Source organism: Poromitra crassiceps (genome assembly GCF_964638095.1).
Source record: "Poromitra crassiceps genome assembly, chromosome: 2".
Lineage (NCBI taxonomy): Eukaryota > Metazoa > Chordata > Actinopteri > Beryciformes > Melamphaidae > Poromitra > Poromitra crassiceps.
This window is the reverse complement of record NC_139624.1, coordinates 118,503,641-118,511,410: the sequence shown is the minus strand read 5'-3', so window position 1 is coordinate 118,511,410 and position 7,770 is coordinate 118,503,641. Positions and strand designations below refer to the sequence as shown.

Here is a 7,770-nt window from a genome sequence, read left to right as displayed (position 1 = left end):
GTGAGTTACATTGTAACATTTAGGCAGCAGATGGAAGCCACTCAGACATTGCTTGTTAGAATTTTCCAGTAGCCTAATATAACATATTCTGCAAAAATATTTTATCATATTAAGCAAATTCAATTTTGGGGATAGCCATATAGACATTTAGGCCTACAGATATAAACAACAACAATAACAACACCAACAGCAACATATTATATTACATGTTTGTTGTTTGTCCACATGTTGTCCACGACCTCGTTGTAGGGTGGAGTGCTTCATACTAAGGAAAGAGCCGATGAAGAAAGGAGTAGTCAGTGGCGTGCTTGCTGTGGAGGTGGAGACATTTGAGGATCAGGTAGAGTTAGTGTATGAGGCCAGAAGGATGTCTAGATTTGTAGAAGGTTACTATGTCTTGTAATAACCTTCTCCCCTTATTATTTGCTGATGACACTAGTCTTATAGCTGTTCATGATGACTTCAAGTCTCTCATCGCAAGTGTAAATGATGAATTATCAACTGTTTCAAATTGGTTCCAGATCAATAAGCTAACTCTCAATGTAAAAAAATGTAACTTTATGATATTCTGCAACAAAAATAAATCTTATGCAAAAGAAGAAGCCAAAATATCAATTGACGGAACTGAAATCCTTCAAGTATCACACACCACATTTTTGGGTGTTGTTTTGGATGAAGGTCTAAATTGGAAGAATCATATTAATCAAGTTTGCAAAAGATCAATGAAGATGCTTGGCATACTGAAAAAGGTTTGTCCCCTGATCAATCCCTCTGCTCACTTGACTTTGTATTATAGTTTTCTATTTCCATATATGAATTACTGCAATATTGTCTGGTCTGCAACTTATCCAACTTACCTCAACAAATTACTGATAATCCAGAAAAGATTCTTAAGAACGATCTCTCTGTCTAGTAGACACGAACCATCTGCACCTCTTTTTATGAAATATTCAATATTACCCATTCACAAACTTAATGTTTTTCACTCATGCTTGTTTGTGCATAAGTTTATCAACAGTAAACAAGATCTTCCATTTACCTTTCATAATTTCTTTATTTCTTCTTCTGATTTTCATTCATATTCAACCAGGCATAGTGGCAATCTTCATTTACCTTTCTGTCGAACATCTGGTCATCAATTTAATATCACATCTAGAGGTCCAAGACTTTGGAATGATTTGGACGTGTCTCTGAGGTCCACATTATCTTTCACATCCTTCAAAAAGTTATTGAAAAAACATCTTATGTCTTAACCTTCAATGTCATTATTTTCCATATTATGTAACCATGTTTTCTTTTATGTTGTTTATGTTTATAGTTTTTCTATGTTGTAAATGTCTTTGTTTATCTTGTGTTTTACGTATCCACTGCAGTAGATGATGGGAGTGGAACTCTGTACAAGCCCTTTGGGCTTCGTTCCCTCCTTGCACTGTTTTTCTTTTTAAATTGTGCTAAATAAATCAAATCAAATCAAATCAAAGAGGATAGTTTATCTGTGTGTCTGACTTTTAGAGAAGGGCTTCCGGAAAGAGTGTCCCTGGACAGTGTGAGATACAGGGTGAGGCCCTATGAAAGGGCGCCACTCAGATGGTTCAGATGTCAAGAGTATGGTCATGTAGCTGCGGTGTGTAGAGGAGATATAAGGTGTGGTCGGTGTGGGAAGGATGATTGTGGTGGTATGGATGAGTGTGAAGAGCAGGTGAAATGCCTGCATTGTGAGGGAAAGCATTATACAGGATCAGCACAGTGCCCAAATAGAATTCGAGAAGGAAAAGTGAGTAAAGTCAGAGAAAAGAAAGGGTTGTCATGCTGAGGCTGTCAAAAGTGTGGGGAGGAAACGTGAGAGGGCCGGAAAGAAACGAGGACAGGGTGGGTGTACAAAAGGAATCGAGGAAAGAAAAGGACAGATCAAATCAGAGTAGGCTAATGTTATCTGCATGGATAAGAAGCGATTCCTGGCCTTTATCGCTATGGTGTTGAACTGTGCTGCTAGTATGACGGGGGAAGACGGAGAGGACTGAAATGGTGGTCGATGCTGCAAAGAGGTTCCTGGATGTGGTGGATGTATCGGGAACAGATATAGATAAAATACTGAGGGACGCATTTGCGCAAACTCAGACAACTGCGTCTGAGTGATAGTATGGACAATAATTATGAATGGGAGCATTTTGGGTGGAAACTGTTATTTTCTGTTCACTAATAAATGCATTGCGAAACTACTAGAACGCAGTAGGTGGCGATAATGCACCTCTAAGCTGTTTGCCAACCGCCAATCAAATCTAAAGAAGAAGAAGAAGATATCGCGAGAGAAACAAGCCGAAGGCGGTTGCTTGTTTCTCTCGCGAGATCTGGCAACTGGTCAGGCAAGCTGTGTCCTGCACGTTGACATTGGGAATAGCTGATAGAAGAACACATCTCGGCTGACAAACAGGTCAGTTCTTTTACACTATTTAAAGCTGTTAAATGTGACCAGCGGAGAAACAACAACAGTCTTTCTCACTGTATTTGTGAACGAGGTGTGTTTTAGTGCACGTAAACTTGAAAGGCGAGAGCTAACGCTACATGGCACCTTAGCTAGCAGGGTTGCTAATTAGCCTGGTCCATGGGCTAGCTAATGTTTGCTAACGTCGATTCACTTTGTGACAACAATATAGCGTATCTGTGTGTGTTAGCTGTGTGTTAGCTGTCCATTACAATGAACGTTACGCTGCAGTCGATTTACTGCATTTCAAGTTAGTTAGCCACCCAATTAGCAAGTAAATGTGCTAACTTAGCTAGCTCCTTTTTGCTATGTGGGTTACAGGTAGCCCCATACCGTGACCCTGCTACTGTACTCCGATATTCTCGTACAGCAGTCAGCGTCACACAGCGTTCGATTCGTCAATGAGTGGGAAACGCTGTTCAAAAAGCTGTCCTACCCGTATCCGACGTCCGATTGCAGATCCAAAGATATAGCCTAGATAGTCCCCCTACTGAAGCCAGTAATTTGACCGGCGCTGTTAAAATGATACTGCTGCATGAAACAACCGTTTAGAAGCAGTCTTTCCACAGCCTGTGCTGTATTGAGGACAGGAGAAGCTTCCTAGTGCCTACAGGAACATTTGAAGTTTGAGTATTACATGTGTTGTTTGCTCGCCGCGTGCAAGCGGTGCACCATGATAGTGAGATCAAACACACCCTGCTGTAAATTCAGCGCAGGCTGTGGAAAGACTGCTTCTAAACGGTTGTTTCACGCGACAGTATCATTTTAACAGCGCTGGTCAAATTACTGGCTTCAGTATCATATCTTCGGATATGACCAGCTTGTGTACCCTATTTCTTGTATGTGTGTAGTCTAAATGTTATATATAGGGCTGGGCGATATGACCAAAATCTCATATCCCGATATAGGTCATTCATATATCAATATATAGCATATATTCTGTAAATTAAATGAATAAATAGTTTATATAAAATTACCACATAACCATGTATTTATGTAGCCGTTTGACCAATTTTAAACCAGTCAAAAGTTTGAGTCATTGTCAAACCCCACAAAGGATACATGCATTCAGAATACAGATGAAGCCTGGTTATTCTTTACAACACAAATGTATAATTAGTTGCAGGGCAGTAGAATGAAACGCAAACTGAACCACACCTCCAGTTCAATTTTCAGAGATTATATTAGAGCAAAACTGGTAGAAGAAAAGTTATTTATGGTTCAGTCCAGTTCCCTCACTTCAATTTATAAAGGAACAAAAATACTCCACTCCGGGATTTCCTGGTTATCCAACAAACACAACTCAAACCCAAGGAAACTATTTTATAGATATAAGCTAAAGCTAACTGAACCTAACCCACAGCTGCCGAGTCGTCACCCGTATTTTGCCAAATCACGGCTGGTGACAGCTGTTGTCAGTTAGGGTTAGTTAATTAGTTTGGCTAGTTAACGCTAGTTAAGATTACAACAGCTGTTGTCAAGTCTCCAGAGACATAGGCTGCGTTTCTCAAATAAGAAGCTTCTTAAGGAGTTAAGAAGGCTCCAAAGAAGAGGTCAGGTAAGACAGAGCCTTAAGAAAAGAGTGTTTCCCAAACGCGTTCTTAATAGGGATGGGCGCGAGTACTCGGGTACAAGAGCACTCGTTCATAACGTCAGTAGTCGAGTAACGTTTCTTCTGTTCGGGTACTCGCCCCACTCCGCACCCCTTTAAAAATGGTCTAGAAGATCTACGCACGCATCGTCATGTGGATCTGGCAGCATGAACTGCACGGGCGTCAAGTCAGCCAGAATGTACAAGTACATTGTCCGCTTTGTTGCTTTAAAAATAAAACGCTTATTGTAACGTAACCTTATTTATTTTGAGTAATGCGTTAACAGCCACAGTTTCACGCCATATAACATCACAACGAGTATTTTGATACAAGGTTTGCTGCTTCATTCGTTGAAATACCTTTTCTCCTCCAACGTGCATCAATAAGCTATTTACTTTTGTTTAAGTAACATTATTTTGAAAGTTTTAACCAGAAGTTTTCCAGCTCATCCCGAAAATGGTGGCTGAAGATATGCTACCGAAGGAGACGCACACTTCTTCATAGCGCACGCCCGATAAAACTAATTCAAAACTTTGCACTAACGCTAGTTTACTGACTACACTGTCGTTTCCCATAACGGTAGTCACAAGAAATGTGGAGAAAGAATCACTTTTTGGGAGACAATCGCTTCATGGTGATCACTATTCAGCTGCAGCTGTAACGTTAATCACACTGGTCAGTTTTCACTTTTTGGCAGAACACTGGACCTTGTAATCTGTGGATTTATGTTAATGTAACAGTGACCATAAAGTAAAATGGATGATACTGGACAATAACCTGACATTGCTGGACAATGGACATGTAGGCTGTTGGAAATACATTAGCTTGTTTCACAACTTGTCTGCTCCAAAGCGCTAATGCCATCCATCCAACCATCGGAGATACTGTCTGAGGTAGGCTTTAGATGTTCGCTTAGCGTCACCTAATATCACAGTCAGAGGGACTGACTTTGATATTGACAAAAAATGCTCCAGGTAGCGCTTTTTCCATGCAAAAATGCAAACGTCATGTGTGAACAGCCCCATTTACAGCAAATTACCCCTGCTCAGTCATTACCATAGTAATCACACAGACCCCCCCCCCCCGCGCGCGCGAGTGCTCGAGCACTCGTTCATAATATAAGGAGAGTACTCGAGTATTTAAATTGCTTAAAATGCCCATCCCTAGTTCTTAATGGCCTTCTTAACACATCGCTAAAGAAGGCTCTTAACTCATTCATGGCCAGTTTAGGACTGCCAATATTTAGCACAGGCCAAAGATTTTCATAATTGTTGGTCATCTTTCAAGACCCACAGTAAATTATCTATTAGCACCAGAGTGATTTGCAATACCTCAAAATGAAGATGTACGTCTCTGGGTTCACCAGGAAAAAAAAAGTGAGCTTTTAGCATGTTCTGTACTCTACTTATATCCATTTATATACACCCTGTTTTCACCCAAAAGGTCTCTCTGAGATGACAAACAGGAGAAAAGTCAATTTCTGTAAAATACACATTCTCAAGCAGAACTCGCTCTCAATTCTTTTATTTTGAACTGTATTGACATCAGACATGTAAATACTATTCGTTATGACACAAATGAAAAAAAAAATAAAATAAAAAAAATATATATATACACATGAAGTGCTTTTTTTTTACATTCAACAATACAGCAGTGTGAGTGAGTGTGCAGACAGACAGACAGACAGACAGACACACCGACAGACAGACAGACAGACAGACAGACAGACAGACAGACACACACACACACACACACACACACGATCCCCCTTCGTTGCGTGATTTCTAACCCCACATAGGATAAGCAATAACCACGCCCTGTGGCGCCGGGATTGGCCAGGAGCAACACTGGAGGGCACGCAGCCCAGCGATTTCATGAACCAACTGTTCTGCTCTTGAGAACTGTGACTGCCGCTTCTGCCTTGTTAGCTGTTGTGTCCATGTCTCCCTGTCCTATCAGTATCCTCCCTGCTATTTGATCGTTCCCGTTTTCCCCTCGGCTATTCAACACGTCCTCACCGCCCTCTGGAGTCTGGATTACCCGTCAAACTGATCGATCATGGTAAATGGTAAATGGTCTGCATTTATATAGCGCTTTTATCCAAAGCGCTTTACAATGAGTAGATAGTCTACATTCACCCATTCATACACCAATGGCGGCAGGCTGCCGCGCAGGGTGCCTACACACCATCGGGAGCAAGGAGGGTTAAGTGTCTTGCCCAAGGACACAGCGACGGCAGCTGGGAGGGAGCGGGGATCGAACCGCCAACCCTTGCGTCATTGGCCGACCCGCTCTACCTCCTGAGCTAAAGCCGCCCCATTTTCCTCATTCCTCCGATGATCAAACACATCTCTCTGGATTACTTTCTCCCGTTTTCTCCCGGCTGGCACAGAGGAAGGCGACTAGCTCGTGCAGCGCGCAGTGGGGCGTTTCAATGGCATTTCTCCTGTCTGCAGAAGGAAGCGTTTATCCGTTTTCTTATTTTCCTCTTGCTCAATTTCAAAACAACAGCTGCGGTATGTGTTTGTTCACGTGTTGTCTTAGATGCTAGGGACCTGATACTATGTCACAGGCTGGGTAAGTGTTTGAACCTCGCGCTGCACTGATAAAACCAAAAACACGTCAAACACGTCTTTGGCGTGGATGGCTATTTCTGATAACACGTCAAAGACGTCTTTGGCGGTGAATGAGTTAAGAAGCATCTTAACTGGAGCTGTCCACCATCTTAATGCTGAAAACAAATCAATCGATGCCAGAGTAATCGATTGTTCCACATAATTACATGCTCCCAAATGAAGTTTTGATGTAACAAGTGGCGTCCTACTCACCCCCATCAATAAATCATGCTAAAAATGAACAAGCGGGGAAATAAGGCGCCCGAATACGATTATAATACTAACTGCGGGCTGCATCCCATTCCCCTGCTGTTCTGCCTACCTATTCCAAGTAGGATAACGTTATGTACTGTTAATTTGCAATGTGTATGTAATGTGCTAAACAAATTAAATAGCTTTGCTGGCATTGCCCATTACAAATATGAAATACCAGGTTCCCCCACAAAAGTAGCACACGCAGAAGAATATCTGAAATTCGCTGGCCAAATTCGAATTTAATTCGAAATTCGAAAAAAAAAAAAAAAATGTAAAAAAAAAAAAAATGTTTTTTTTTTTTTTTTTGTGTGAGTGAAATGTTGCATTGTCTCCCCTGATTCTAAGTCTACGGCTTTATTAATTAATATAAAAAGCTTCTGCTGTGGATTTTTAGCTCAAACAAGCATTGCACCACTGAAGTAAAGAACATGTTACATGACATTGACATTTTCGAAAATAAAAAACAGTTTTGACAATCATGAGTGGTTCATTAAATATTTAGTAGGCTCAGGACTGAGTGCCAAAGGGGTGCCAAAGTCACCCCCTCTCCCTCTTCATGGGATTTCATCCGCCATTCATTTTTCCATAAACCTTGCTTAAAATGCTTATAAAAATTGTTTTACTTGCTCAAACCAAGCGATTTGACTATACTTAGAATTAGGGATGCACCGATTGCCATTTTCTTGGCCGATTCCGATTTCCGATTTTTGAATAGTCTGACTTGCCGATACCGATTTTTGCCGATTCCGATTTTTTTTTCTAAAAACAACAATTGACAGCTTACACAAACGTTTTTGTAACTTTGTTTGAAAATTAAGATTCATAG

At 41.0% G+C, this 7,770-nt stretch overlaps 1 protein-coding gene across 1 annotated transcript in view; it reads left to right on the top strand.

Annotated features, from left to right (window-relative positions):
* Nucleotides 1-2,362: 2,362 nt before the first annotated feature.
* The window catches only part of LOC310794660 (holocytochrome c-type synthase-like), an 84,966-nt gene continuing 79,558 nt past the window's right edge, over nt 2,363-7,770 (top strand). The window contains exon 1 of the mRNA XM_083656659.1: nt 2,363-2,431. The gene's annotated coding sequence lies outside the window, so the exon portion shown is untranslated. The remainder of the gene's footprint in view (nt 2,432-7,770) is intronic.